This window comes from Copadichromis virginalis, linkage group LG18 (genome assembly GCF_057382275.1).
Source record: "Copadichromis virginalis isolate Kocher_CV1m ecotype Utaka linkage group LG18, C_Virginalis_male_GT1.1, whole genome shotgun sequence".
Lineage (NCBI taxonomy): Eukaryota > Metazoa > Chordata > Actinopteri > Cichliformes > Cichlidae > Copadichromis > Copadichromis virginalis.
In genome coordinates this window covers 15,935,470-15,951,575 of record NC_140635.1, presented here as the reverse complement: position 1 = coordinate 15,951,575, position 16,106 = coordinate 15,935,470, and the positions used below count along the sequence as shown (strand labels likewise).

General features: G+C 39.7%; 1 protein-coding gene across 1 annotated transcript in view; it reads left to right on the top strand.

The window, feature by feature from the left end:
- b4galt2 (UDP-Gal:betaGlcNAc beta 1,4- galactosyltransferase, polypeptide 2) overlaps positions 1-16,106 on the top strand; it is a 258,806-nt gene that overhangs the window by 75,777 nt on the left and 166,923 nt on the right. The gene's annotated exons all lie outside the window — the stretch shown is intronic.

Sequence of the window (16,106 nt, the reverse complement as noted above, 5' to 3'; positions counted from 1 at the left end):
TTCCCTTTGGTAAATGGCCTGTATTTATATAGCGCTTTACTAGTCCCTAAGGACCCCAAAGCACTTTACACAACCAGTCATCCACCCATTCACACACACATTCACACACTGGTGATGGCAAGCTACATTGTAGCCACAGCCACCCTGGGGCGCACTGACAGAGGCGAGGCTGCCGGACACTGGCGCCACCGGGCCCTCTGACCACCACCAATTCAATTCAATTCAATTCAATTTTATTTATATAGCGCCAAATCACAACATAAGTCGCCTCAAGGCGCTTCATAGATACAGAGAAAAACCCAACAATCATATGACCCCCTATGAGCAAGCACTTTGGCAACAGTGGGAAGGAAAAACTCCCTTTTAACAGGAAGAAACCTCCGGCAGAACCAGGCTCAGGGAGGGGCGGGGCCATCTGCTGCGACCGGTTGGGGTGAGAGAAGGAAGACAGGATAAAAGACATGCTGTGGAAGAGAGACAGAGGTTAATAACAGATATGATTCAATGCAGAGAGGTCTGTTAATACATAGTGAGCGAGAAAGGTGACTGGAAAGGAAAAACTCAATGCATCATGGGAATCCCCCGGCAGCCTACGTCTATTACAGCATAACTAAGGGAGGATTCAGGGTCACCTGGTCCAGCCCTAACTATATGCTTTAGCAAAAAGGAAAGTTTTAAGCCTAATCTTGAAAGTAGAGATAGTGTCTGTCTCCTGAATCCAAACTGGAAGCTGGTTCCACAGAAGAGGGGCCTGAAAACTGAAGGCTCTCCCTCCCATTCTACTTTTAAATACTCTAGGAACAACAAGTAGGCCTGCAGAGCGAGAGCGAAGTGCTCTAATAGGGTGATATGGTACTACAAGGTCATTAAGATAAGATGGGGCCTGATTATTTAAGACCTTGTATGTGAGGAGCAGGATTTTGAATTCAATTCTGGATTTAACAGGAAGCCAATGAAGGGAAGCCAAAACAGGAGAAATATGCTCTCTCTTTCTAGTCCCTGTCAGTACTCTTGCTGCAGCATTTTGGATTAGCTGAAGGCTTTTCAGTGAGTTTTTTGGACATCCTGATAATAATCAATTACAGTAGTCCAGTCTGGAAGTAATAAATGCATGAACTAGTTTTTCGGGGGGCTCGAACCGGCAACCTTCCGATTACAAGGCGAACTCCCAGCTCTTGAGCCACGATCGCCCCTTTCCCACATTGCTGCTTACAGGGTTTGACTACACACAACAAGCATTCAATGCGATTTAAAAATTTCAGGGATCCTTTCGTGGTATAAAAAAGTATAGGAATTCGCCTGTATATTGTTTATTGAGAATAAAATAAGGGCAAGCTGGAATCCATTTCAGTTTTCTTTTTTAGTTTTGGTAAATATGAAAGATTTAAAAGAACATTTAAGAAGCAATTGCATTAAAATTTCATAATTCCAATGGTAAGGCTTCTCTGTATACTAAATTAGCCCCAAAAAGATGATATTCATCAAATTATACATCCAAAAAACTTTTGTTTTTATCATTTGCTTGAGAGCTTTGTCACTTTTGCTAAAAATGACTAATGTTGGCTTTCTTGGGGCTCAACATATTGGTTTAATAGAAGCATTGTTTAGGCGCCCTTTTTGCTTCCTTTTAATATGCTGCAGAACAAAGGCGAAGTCCAAATGAAAGGGCTTACAGTGCTGCAGGGTTGACGTCTCTGTGTCTTTGAGATATTCCCAATTTATGTTGCATATATTTGGCAGCATTTTAAAAGGCACCATATTTTCCCCACTATTGTCATGGTGTTCAATGCTTTTCACATATGGCCAGGTCTACATTGTTCTGCAGTGTGGGCAGGCAGCAGAAGCTTAAGTGATGATTTGTCACCTCGTCCTACGTCTCATTGTGCTCTCTCTCTCTCTATTGACAGAGGGGCTGGCAGATTTAGCTTCACACATAATTTAAACCTGACAAACAGCATGTTGTAATTCTTGGGTTTGTTTTCATCTTGGCTGTAGATTTACCTGCATACATGTTGTTATTATTTATTATTTTTCAATCATTTTAGGGTTAATATTGCAGTATTAAAGCAGATTTTTGTGTTCTAATCTCCAAATAAAAATGCTGTGGGATGAGAAATATTGTCCACTTAATCATGTGGTAACCATCCTATCACTGCAAAATGCACTGAGCACTAAAGGATACTGGATCTAAAGGATTTTATTTCCCAAAAGCTGTTTTTCAGACTATTGAGAGACGATCCGGTGTGATATATTACCATGGTACCTGTATTTAGGTCACTGCTTTGAACTGTAAAATACCTCTCTTTCCCTCTGTTTCACTCCTGTGCACGCATATACTGCACATATGTACAGCATGCATACAGATTCACATGTATTGTTTCATGCCATGGAGGGATAAACTCTGTGGAGGCCTCCCTGAGCAGTAGCTCCAGTAATGAGTAGCAGCAGGCAGGATGAAAATGTTTAAGAGTCTTAACCACAGTTCCAAACCAGTGACTGTATATACAGAATATATATTCATAATCTGCAGCACCATCCCTCTTCTTGTCTTGCATTTTGCGACACAAACCATGAACCGCATCTATTCACCTGTAAAATAAAAGTTGCACTATTGGAAATTTGATTTCAGCGTAAATCCAAAACTTTTACATTGAACAAAAGTTTCACTGCTGCTCCGTGGACAAGTTGGACACTTGCAAGCTACAGGTGACTGTGGCAGTCTAGTGGCAACCACAGAAATCACTGACCAAGTGGTTGGGGAACACACATATTTTCCCCGTTACTGAAGTCTTAGTTGACTGATCAGTGAATGTAAGTTGTCGGTGCAGCATAATCACACTGTCTCACAGCTGCACCAGCTGACACTCGTTATCGCATACAGTAGATGGAAAACGTGATTCTTCGTAAATGAATCAAGACAGACCATCCTGCTGCTGTAGTTACTAGTTGTACAAAATATATTTAAAAATAGTCTAAAAACAGTTCTAGTAATAGCACTGCTTAGCAGCACTTATTGTACGTGGCACCTTTCAGAAATAGTGCTTTTAGAAATTCATAGCTTCAATAAGAGTGGTTGAGCTAGAGCTGAGTGTGACAAACAGAGCAGGGAATCCGAAAAGTGTAGAGACATGTACCACAATGTTGGGGTTTGGCTTCTCTGTATGTTTTATGATTTTTGCATTAGGATGAAACACAGAGGATAAGAAGGCTACTGAGTTTGCAGTTTATTTACACATTTAAAAAGGTGCCACGGGGCCAAAACTAATAACAGATGCTACGGAGTTATAACTGAGCTAAATATACTGAATTGAATAGATGATATTTAGTTGAGGATGGAATGAGACTGGGGCTCCGGACTTTTGGGCTTGGGACTTGTCGATACACGAGCCAAAAATGTCTAGTTTGGAAATAATTCTCGTTTCCTTTGCTCCAGTTAGGAAGAGATACTGGATGAGCCTTGCAGCATTTGGACTGGGACTCAGCCATCTGTGTGTACAGCACTGTTGTTACTGTGCCATGGCTCCTCTGCCTGAGTCTGCATATTGTGTGCTCTGGTGTATTGTGTTCTGGTGCTCTGTGTTGCCTCTTGTATCTTTTCTACAATCCGGTAAATACAAAGCTTTAAGTTGAAACTGAGTTGTGAATAATTAAAATCAAATAATAAAAGAGCTTAATTCAAACAAACATCCAAAGAACTGAGGCAGACCTGCAAAAATCAGTCATGTAGTTGATCGAAAGAACATAAACCCAGTAATATTTTGTTAATTAAAAAGTGATAAATGTTTATTTGGTTTCTGCTTGGCAAATGTCACTCTGTGCTGCAGTTATTTGCCAAGTATCTGTGGCTTCTTCAGCAAAAAATAAAAGCCCACAGCAGGATAAGAGCTGCTGGTCAACAACGGGTTTGTTGATAAAGGTGAAAGAAGGTGGATTTGCAGGCTGACTAAGCCGTGCTTTGCAGTGAATGCGAAAAGTGGAGCGGAGATGGAGCAGGTGGTCAAGCAATAAAGTCAGACTGACAGTTGGAGGTTAGAAGTGAACTTGACAGAAGAAGAGTGGGCAGGCACATTGATGAAGTCGAGCAACCGGGAAGGCCGGAAAAACTTTGACACTGAGAGAATCGAGTTAACACACGGAGAATAAATCATCCAAGTCCCTTCAGACGCTGCAAAGCTATTTGAGGCAAAATTTTGTTTTGAGACTGTACACAAAACATTGACTTGATTTGGCTGAGACAAAGCAGTCGAAAACGTTTCTTTTTTCTTTTCTTTTTTTATCTTGAGACCATCGAGAGCAATAATAATGTCAGGGTTCCTATAAGATGAATTCACACAGTTAAGAAAATAAATCCGATCTTGGGCACTGTGGCTGTTTAGACAGTCCATTTATGATCTCTCCGCAGTTAACACTGCTGTAAGATAAAATACTCAAAAAGACTAATGTGCAAAAAATGGTTTTCATCATGAAGTGAAAAGTGTTTCCGTGCTCGCTGTGAACTGCGACTTCCTGCATGTTGACACCCTGCTATTACATAAGGATGATTATCTGTCATTTTAAGTGGTCTTAGCGAGTATCGATATCATACGCTCCTTAAAAGGCTACAAACTGTGTCCACCGCTGAGACGAAGCATATAAATTGTGAACTGTGTGCGCAGCTGTATTTATTCTTCAAAATACTGGAAATTTTGCCCATTTTACTTGGAAGGTAATGAGGCTGAGCCTTTATTCATGGACCGACAAACTCAGATTTTCATTTATAACAGTCTACAACATGAATTGAACAGGGAGAGAGAAAAAATCTCCCAGGATTGGCTGTAATATTTTAATGAAACTTAACCATCAAAGAATGAGTCTGCTAATGTTGAACTGTCAAAAGAGAAGGAAAATTAAGCAGCAGCATAACTACTCGAATATTATTTTTCTTTCTTTTTTTTCTGTTTTGAGTGAAGCAGCATATCAAATATGAACACCAGTGACAGTGTGGTGGATGTGATCCTTGCAGTTGGGCCATGTAATCCCACAGAGAGACTTTCACTGAGATAAAACTGTCACTTCTGCCAGTCTCTTTGGCAGAAGGAATCCAGCTGGACGCAGCTCTGAAATGTAATTTAGCTACTTGCACACACACAAAAAAAGTTATTGAATTGTGGAGTCAAGAAGCTGTGGTGGCATATGGAGGCTAGTAGTTAAATTGAAGGACTGCTGTAGTTTTTCAAGGTTAATTAATTGTATTTCACGTCATAAAAAGAATGCCTGATAATCTGGCATATATGATCACACCAACACTGCGTGGTTGCAAAATGATGATGCCAACAGTACATAGTTCTTTTTTGCTTATTATCGTTACTAATAACCATGAGTCAATCCATCGATCTATTTTCTTAACCACTTATTCAACCTGGGTCTAAAGCCCATCTCAGCTGTCACTGGGTGACCAGCACAGGGTTAGTAGCAGTAGTAATAGTAATGCATTGCAAAGGTGTTGTGTGCCCAACCTCTGAATTGCAAGGTGGTTGCACAGGTTGCCTGGTGGGAAGCAACCTGTCTCCAACGAATCACAGTCTGACTGAGTCTGTGCCGATAAGCTCAACTCATCTGCGATGCATCTCTACAGTAGGGAACTCGACTGAACTGATTTCCAACTGATTGGATTTTGGTTAAATTCATATATTAAAGAAAGGCTGTGGACTGTTTAGATCATTTTGCCATCCTGCAGTTATTATGTGACTATTTGGATTTCTGTTTCAAATCAATTCGTTTTTGGTTAGATTTTAAAAGTAATTGGCTTAGTGTGAATTTCTGTGTACGCTGATGGCAACAGAAAGCAACAAATCAATGATTTATCAAGTAATCGTCATGTTATCACGGAAAGACTGGATGCAATTGTCAGCTTAACCCCTTCAATCACCAACTGATTGCAGAGTACTTCTGTCTTTTTGCTGTTTAATGGCTGTCCTGATGCACCAAAGTCCTTTTATGATCTGCAACTGACCGCAAGAGTTTGAAAACGGTGACCAGGTCTACAAAAGCAACCATTTCAAAGGCAACAAGATTACAAGCTCATTGCTCACATTTGCAATAATTTGGTTTTGTTACGGTCTCCACCGTTTTCACTAGTGTGTCTGTAGCATTAGCTGTCTTACCTCTAACTGCTCACAAATCAGGATATCCTGGGGTTAGCAGTAGATGACCACAACTAACCCAAAAAATTAAAGCAGATTTAATTGATTAATTTAGTTTGTGGGTGTTTAAGTTGTTCAGGTTTTGAGTAGTCATTCATTTATACTACTATATACTATATCTTGTCATCATTTTGCTCGCTTGTCTTTTATGTAATGCTTTTTTTTACCGTCTCCAATCCCCTTTTACTTTATTTTCTTGCTTGCCGGTCTCATTTTCCATCCGTCTGTCCATCAATCCATCCGTCCATCATTTGCAGTGCAGTCAGTGTCTGCCACATAGCTTATCAAGTCTCGCAGAGCTTGGGCTATGCTAATGTGGTGCTTGTGCTGACATAAACAGTCTGTGTTCCCTGTTTGCATGGCTTAGCAGACAAAGAGTGATGCCCCTTTACCAACCCCGGCACATGTCTGGCATCTGTTTTCCTCCAACCTACAGCTCTGGTTTAGCTTTTCACATGAGTGGTTACATTTCCAGTCCACATGCAAATGTTTCTCCACTGTTTATAAAGTGAAGAAAGCCTCGCAGCTTTAACAAGTTCACTTCTGTGTCTAAATCTGTTTAGCTTTCCTTCAACAAGACTCTGCTTTTTCCTATTTGTTTAGCCACAGTGACCCCTATTTACAATGAAGTCAAGCTGTCAAAAAGCTTTATGCGACACCAGACCCACTACTAAAACAAACAGCAATATCCTTTTGCTGCAAGATTTTACTGAATGATGTATTCTAGCAGCGGCACATAGCAGCCAGGCCTTTGAATATCAACCACAGAACACCTGCATCAGCAAATATGTAGCAATGCATCACATTCAGATTTTCCTTTTTGCTGATATTACTTTCATGGAGCTGCCTGATATTTTACACAACAATAGGAACTTGTTTCTTGCATAATGCAGATGACTGGCTATCTGAATCAAATAACCAGCAATAAAGGTATAAAAAAACAGACTAATATGTGTGTGTACGTGTGTGTACATCTTTTCTTAAGTCCTTTCTGATTTTCACATTTTTGCCTCGTGTTTCTACTTTTCATATTTTTTTCAGTTCATAGATTGCTGGCTGTCCATAAATTAATGATTTTTGCAAAATAAGGCTGGAATGTATTCAGCGAGTTTCACATGAACATTTTATTGCATGTGTTGTATGCATTCAAAGAAAGTACAAGAAACAATATTAATAATTCATCCAAATCATGAGAGGGGAAGAAGAAGAAACAAAAGGAGCAAAGTCTCTGATAAACAAACCCTCTCAATGTGTGTCTGAAAGGAGTTTTTGTGCTAACAAGAGGGGCCCGAGACCTGCAGGCTTTGTATTCAATGAGAAGAGCAACTGTAGCTCAAAGCACAGAGGGCAGAAAGATCAGAATGCCACGAGATGTGCTCCTCTCTTATCCTCTCCTCTTCTTTTATTTCTCACTTTCTCCCATTTCTTCTCCTTACTCTGCCTTCCTTCGCTCTTATCCTATCCGCAGCACAATGATGATAAATATTTCAGACATGGCTGTCCAAATATATTCACACTGATTTCCTGCTTGATAAAGTTTTGGTCATATTTGTAATACAAAAAGCTGTGCAGATAAAAATCGTTCGTGAAGCACATCTCACAGAGTAAATTAAGGCCCCACTGTCAATTGTGGCACTGTCAGGCACAAATGGGAGAAAGTTAAAACTTTAAAACTGCTCTAATTAATTGTGCAGTCAGTAATTAATTTATTTTAGATTATTTAACAGTTGCATTTCGCTGTTCCACGTGAAAGATGTATTGTTGTTACAGTGCGCTATTTCGTGTGCTTTTCGTTTGCAATTAGCCTATCGTTCATTCATAATGAGGCCAAAAAAACTTTCTGCAAGTAATTAGAGTAAAAAGAAGAAGCGTAAAGTGCTCTCGATGGAAACAAAGAAATTATTGATAAATATGAGCGAGGTCCTCCTCCACCAAGAACTTCGCCTTCGGCCAGCATCACCTCACTCAAAAGGCGATGTAAAAAGGTGCTTCGACTTACGAAAATTTTCGACTTACGAAATTAATTTGTTCCCGAGGGTCTTTCGTAAGTCGGGGTTCCACTGTAGATTAGTATGTAATTATGTATTCCAACAAATTAAGAGGTTTTCCGTCCACATTTTTCTTACGTTGCTAGAGACTGGCCACATACATAAAATAAAGGGAGAGAAGTTGTATGCATTCACGTGCCATGGTGGGACATTTACATTTGTCTCTTCATCTTAAGACTTAAGATATGAAGCATCATTAGAATCTGTAAACAATAACAGGAGCTGGTTATAAGCTAATGTTAGCTCAGCAAATGCTAGGCTCAAGTGTGCTAAAGATCACACTCTTACCTTTGATAAATAATAAATAAAAATTGCATTTTTACATTGTATGAGAGTTTATTCATGAAGTTTTAGAGTCTAACAAAGCTACATTCACTTCAAAGACAGTAACAGCGGCTAACGTCCACTAGCAGTGGCTAATAGCAAGTAACTGTGGCTAACGGAGGCTAACAGGGGTAAAAATAACAGTTTTACCAACGGAAAAGTTAAGCATAACCTCAGTGTTGCTATCATTGATCAGAAATGACCTGAATCATTGATCCCTATCACACTTTTTTTTTTTCACAAAGTTTTTACATCCTCTTCCACAGTGAAAAGACGCTGACACTTCTCACTTATCATGGACAGCTGAGGTAAACCGTGGACTGACAGCCTTCCACAGACAGGGAAAAATGGATATGGTCCAAACGGTAGCAGAAACATGGCAGCAGGCCACGACCTTTATAGGGTAAAGGTTTAAATGTAATGTTTTTGATCTCCTTGATCTCGTTTAGCTGAATAAAATATATTTGTCCTACAGCGGCCACTGTAGCTAGGATTATGCACTTTGGGGGATTGGATATTATTCATTAACAATAAATCTAGTACATATCAAATGTAGTTCAGGTATTTAGCATCCCACCCTGCAGCTTGCCTGAGCTCTGCTATGCATTTTAGAGTCTTTCAGCTCATTGTTTTGGTTTTTGCATTTTACTGTCATGATGCATTTCTATAGCTATCAACGGTGCCATTTCTAGTAACTGGTTTCAACTAAATTCCTCTAATAAACGGTTGACTATAGATTACCTGCTTACTATCAAACTGCGAGCAAAAGTCAGCACTAGTTGGAAAAGCTCCAGATATTTCCCTCAGGAGGATGTGGAGACAAGAACAGATTTTAATGGAGAGTGAGTATTACATTGCACCACAGCTTCTGATGAATGCTAATGGTGCTCCATGTCTGTTAGAAGAAAAAAAAAAAACTAATTATGCAGCCCCCAAGTGGCCAAAAGTGCAGCTTGTGCTGCATCAATTGTAGATATGTTTCCATCTAAAATAGCTCTTTTAAATTATTCATAAAAGGAAAAAAAGTAAACTCTCATCATCTTGGAAATTATTCGATGTATATTATGTGATACAAATACATCTTAAAAGGAAGTGATAGAGAACTGATTCTGTTTCTTTTATTGATGTATTTTGTTTCCTTCTGATTATTGAGGCATAAAAAAAAAACAGTTTCACGTTTATGTTTAGGAATCTTTGGTTATGGGGTTGGTCTCAGTCTTGTAAATTTATCAAATGAAATGCAGAGTGAAAGCTGTGACTGTTCCCTAACTAACCCTAAACTTGTACAACATGTTGGATACCAGACCCAGCGTCCTCCCCCCACCATCACTTCTGTGCGTATGAGAATGGACACTGATTGTAACAAATGCTGCCAATGATCAGAATCCAAGCAGCAATTAAACCTCGTCCAAATTGCGTTTGGCGAAGCAAATTACTGGAATCTAAACAGATTTGTAGGAAGCCAACGAGTATGTGTAGTGCTATTACGATTTCTCAAGAGGAAACAACAAGATTAAAATATTACACTGCATTAAAGGAGTGGCAGCAAGCTCTTCTGTTACTTTGGGATGTCACTGCTGCTTCAGAAGACATTTAGGGGTTTGGGAGTACATGGAGAGACAGAAGAGGTCGATTCAGTCCACAGAAGGAGAGAACGGGTACTTTTTATTCAAAATAAAAGGTGATTTGATTGAAATTTTCCACATTTTCTACTTTTTATTGCATGTTTGTATATGGAATTATGTTGGTGCCTAAAGTCTCACTCCACATTAATGTACATTTCAACATAGTATGCACGAATCACAGGTTCTTTCAAAAGGTGACATCACACCAACATGGTGGCAGCAGAAAACGCACTCAGGTTTCCAGAGGAGAGAATAAAGCCAGTGGAGAGCAGATAGAAATATCAGATTACTTCGAGAGAGCTCCTCTCCTCTTTGTTTCCCTCTACCTCTGAATGGATGGAGATGAAATAGCATGTTGAGCAGAGAGGAGAGTGCAGCTGCTGATGGAGAGGAAACAAAAGGAACCTTCTGTCCTTCCTCTCTCCCACTCCACCTCTTCCATGCCAAATGGGTCTCTCTCTTCGTCGCTGGGTCGCCGTCTGCCCCACCTCCTCCCTCTTTCCTGTCCATTCATTTTTATCAATCTTGGGTTATCGCTTTCTTTCCCTCTCTTCCACTTTTCTCAGCTCTCTACTTCTCCTTCTCTCACTCCCCTACAGCTTTCTCACAATTCCTCTCTTCTTTCAGGACGGTCAGAGCACTCTGTTGAAATCGGATCTGTCACTGTGTCTTTGGAGACTGATAGAGTCTGGTTGCCAGGGGTTTCAGCCCAGCAGAAGAGCAAAACTGCAGTTACATCAGTTAAAAGCTCTTATTTGAGCCACAGCCAAAGTCCGAGCGTGTGCGTGCGGTCGTGTAGGCAGTTACTTTGTGAATATGGCTTTGAGAGACTTTCTGCCTGTCTGTGGATGTGCTTACATCCTGGTATAATAATTATTTCTATAGATCTTAACTTTCTCAGCTGATTTGAGTGCAGGATGTCTGGCCCGGTCCACAAAGGGACTGCTGCTGGAAAGTAAATGAAATCCATGTATCTTTTCTGAGCTGCACTTTCTGAGCGTCATTGCCCTTTAGTGGAAGTGGCTGCTACATGCGGACTAAGAGAACCGCTACCCAGCCAAGAGACACGTTAGGCAGACTATAGAGTGAGGATGCCATCTGAGCTAGCATATCAACTTATCTCTACATTTCCTTGGTGAAATCACACACAAACAAAAGTTCACTCAAATTGTGTACGTAGTGAATGTGTTTTGCCACTAGTTGCATTTTTTTCCCTGCCAAAAACTTTATTTACCATTTTAAATGATTGCTCATATACTCAGTTATCACTGTTCCAACTGCAGGAGAGTAGTAAATGAGGGGAGGACTGCTAGGCCTCTGTTACAATACAAATCAGACTCCATGAATTTGAAGATGAACATGTGCACATCCTAAGCCACCCCTCATTTCTATAATAGTTTGCTATGAAAATGGGAAATGGTTGGAGAAATGTATTCAAACATGTCAAAACATGCATGGAAATACAGCTTGAAAATCAATATTTGGTGCAACCACCTTTATTCTTCAACACAGCCTAAACACTCTTAGCCAGCTTTTCTGTAATTTCTTGATGCAGTCTTCAGGAATAGTTCTCCAGGCTTCTTGAAGGACAATCAAAGCTCTTCTTTGGATGTTTGCTGCCTTTTTGTTTCATTATCTGTCACGATGATCCCACACAGCTTCAGTAATGTTGAGTCCTGGGATCTGGGGAGGCCCATCCATTACTGATGTGTGCTTTTCTATCCAGGTTTGCTTTTAAATTGGCAGTGTGTTTGGGATCATTGTCATGCTGAAAAGCTGTACTTTTCTGTCTTTATAATTCCATGAATTTTGATGAGATCTCCAACTCCACTGCCTGAAATGCAGCTCCAAACCATGACAGAGCCTCCACCATGTTTTACAGATGGCTGTAGATGTCTCTGTTGTGCCAGTCATGTACATACTGATGATGATTTGAACCCAAAATTGATAAATTGGATTTGTGAGTCCATAAGATTGGTTGTCAATGATTATCAGTCCAGTTCTGTCATAATTTAGCATACCACAGCCTTTTCTCCTTCGTTCATTTCAGTAAATTTACAGTGTGTAAAATCTCACTGCTAAATGTCAGTAGATTACTCATTGCAGTCAAGAGATGCTGAGATGGACATCTTGGTTGCAGGGCAAGGACTGGACTGAAAATGAGAGAAAAAGCAGCCACAATCTGAAGAAAAACTTTGAAAGGCATTCAAAAAAAACCTGAAGACCACTTTAAAAAACGTACAAAAATGTCTGGCTCTTTGGAAGAGAAATATGAATAAATGAGGGGTGTACCGCACTTAATCTGTTCAGTATTGCACACGTAGAGTCACTAGTTGCTGGGCTGATTTTATAATAAAGCTGAAAAGTTTTTACGAAAGGCAACTTTTATCCTATTCTAACAAAGGTGAGCCTTCATATTCAGAGCCTACTCTAGTGCGAGAGGATTAAAAACAGGTAATTAGGTTAGACACTTTTGTACTCTACTGTATGCATCAACTCCTTTTTATTTGATTTTTTTCATTTTCGTCATCTAAGAATAAAAACGGCTGCAAACATATTGAATGCAATACAGAAAATTATTTACAACTAATATCTTACGTACACTACATAAGCACTGTGGAGGAAATATTCTATGCCATCATGCTCATAATGATCAAATATTAAGTTTTGGTTTGGTTTCAGTGAAAACTTAAAAATAATTCAAAACAACTAATTCCTCACTATTTGAAATAGTGCTGTAACTTCATGATAGTCCTATTAGCTCAGACTGCAGTGATTTCATCATTGTATTTTCTTCTGTCGAATCAGTGTTTGCTGTGCAGGGCACAACGTACAAGAACAGGAGGTGAAAATAGCTCATTTGTTATGAGGGCTATGATATATTGCTATTGAGCGGTTCACTCGTGCGTGTGTGTGCGTGTGTGTGCGTGTGTATGTGCGTTCTTGTGAGTATATATCTGTAATTGAATTGGCTTAGGTGTGTGTTTCTTCAGAAATGAAAGGAATCACACGTTGTCTCTTCTCATTCCTATAGATAGATGATATATATCATCATCGGCTACAGACATGTTTATACAGACACACAAGCTGTGATTTGTGTGTGTGTGTGTGTTTGGTGCTGTAAATGTTTATACTTTGTGTTATTTTGCTGTGAACATCATATGCCTCTGTACAAGATTAGATCTGTAGCTGATGATGAATATAAATTGGACTGTGCCTGTTCCAATCTTTGTTATTTGCTGGCATGTACAATCATTCAGGTTTAATAATTCTGACTGATATTTGTGCGCTTTCCAAGGCAGACGTGGGTATATAAACACCTTTAAACTTCGCTCTCCTTGAGTTTTCCCTGTAAGCTGTGCGAGGTACAACTTTTACTTTGAAGGCAAACGTTTCCAGGGGACTGGGATTTATGCTTCAGTGGGAAATCTACGCTGTAGCTATGTCATAACTACAAAACCTACAGCGTAATTTCACATGTGCCTTTCAAGAAATGTAACTACACATGGTGGCCAATGACATTAACTGGCCAACTAACTGGCGACTGTGGCAATCTGCTTGTGACAATCACGAGGAGGCTTCTGGTGCTGCACCTCATACCTCTTTGTGATCGATTTTACCAAGCAACTCCCAGCCACCTCCAGCAACAACTGGCCTGCTGTTCAAGGAAAACACATTTTTCCCTAGTGACCCGTGGTTGCCAGGGTGTCTCTGTCTCTAGGCCTGTGTGACTGGGGCCACAACAACCTATTGCTTGAGTTTATATGCTCCAGTGCATGTGCTGCAGACATTTCTGCAAAGACCGTAAGTAATAAGGAAAATACTGTAATAAATAATAAAATGTAATAAATGCCTCTAACTTAGTCTTAGTTTGGGGGTTTTTTCTGGGGGGGGTGCCTTAAAATTTCAAGGCCAAGAAAATGAGTTTTGGTTTAGGGAACATTTTCGCAAGGTTTTATATTAATAAAAGTCGAGTATAAATGCTGAAGGACTACAATCAGTCGAAACGAGCTCTGGTTTACGTTGCTGGTAAAACATAAATCATTAACGTGCACAGGAATGCTGCAGGTGATCTTTGTTTAATAGGAGAAATTTGCCATGTTTTATCCTAGAAGTCAGGGTTATAAGAGGAGAGAGGAAAGCGGCATAGACCCCAGGTGTGGGAAAAGTTTGCACTAGCCTGTCAGGGCCTCCGGCTGGGTAAACACCACCAGGTGGAGAGATTGAAAGCATTACCTTCTACCTTTCACACTGTCTCGGTTTTTCTAACGGACTGCATTTTCCTTCATACCTCGGGGTGTTTTCAGCCCCTCTCTGTCAACTCTCGGTTTTCCTCTCTGTCTTACGTGCACCTCCACTGTTACATTTCCTGTTGTGAGTAGGGCCATGTACTCTTTAAATGGCTCATTTAAACTCATTAGCCTCTTCGCTCCATATTCTTTATAAAGGATACCCATTACTTATTAAAATCTTTTTTTTTAAAGTCAAAATAGCTCTTATTACTTTAGGCAGAAAGGCCTTAATCTGATTTCCACAGTAATTTAAAAACAGTCACAGTATGGCTTTTAGTGAGTCTGTTATTCAATTTTAGGCTGCCAGTGTTTGAACAGATTAAGGCTGCTTTTAAAAGAAGCATATTTGATCTTACTATTATACTATATGTAGCGCACCTTAGATTGTGAATAAATGTTTGCATAGTCGTATAAATGTACTGTAGAACAGGTCAACTAACTAATCAAACAGATGAAGCAATCCATATTTTGGTTCAGAAGACGTACCTGATGAGTTCTGCCGATATCTCTGCAACATTTAGCACTAGCCACCATCCACCACAACACTGCAGGCAGATCAGAAAATTCACAGGTGAGCAAATCCAGACATATCATACACATTGTTTAAAGCCAGGTTAGCTTTTTGCACTGCAAGCAAAAACCAGGACCAAGAAATATTTTTTTTCCTCCCACAAGACAGTGGGAACCAGTTTAATATATCTGCTTCCTAAACAATCCCTGAAAGCAGGGGAAATATTAATAATAATAATGCCACCCTGCAGCTTTAAAGCAGCTTTTCTAGACTCAAAAAGGATATGGAGTTAGGAAGCTTTCTCTGGCAGGCCACATGCTCCTTGTGAGCAGCAAGGAGCTTATAGGAAGTTGAGTAATGCAGAAATTCAGAAAATACTGTATAAGTAATAATGCTAATTACAATAATAAAAATGACACTCTAAAACTCTTGTTCTTGCACAGAAAACTCAATTTTCTACTTCAACTACTTTCTGGGGGGATTCATGCATGACTTCCTGTGGCTCCTAATTATGGTGATGCACTCCGGAGTAAACGAGGGTCTGACTTATCAAGCTGCTTTGATTCATTGTGCTGCTGCGGCTGATGTTGCTGGGACTGTAAGGACAAGCACAGATGACTTCTGTGGTAGTTTTTCACTGCTTGTTTCACTAATTGCGGCAACTTTAAAAAAAGGAAAAAAGAAGCCATATGGTGCAAAACACAGTAGCTGTTCTGTTCTTTTCTTGATGCTGCAAGTCATTTAAATTTAAACATATAGCTCACACTTCACCCTTGCAATCATTAAGTTATTTTACAGCTAATGTAATTACAATAGAGTGTAAGTCAGGAAATAATGAGCCACAGCAAAACCGCTTTTAGAGGTCAAATTAAGTTTTCCTTAACGAGACTCAGGTGAAAGTAATCAAGCAATCAGACTAACAGAATCAGACAATCAGAATAACTATAAAGTAATAGCACAAATTAAAGACTAACATCATAAATATCACCAGTCATTCCAAAAAACCTCAAACACTAGAGTTAAACCTGCGTGCATTTTAGTGTGTATGTGTATGTGTGTGGTATGTGATTTGAGTCCAAACACAGTTGGACGTATGTCGATGGCCTTTAATGGTGATGGACATA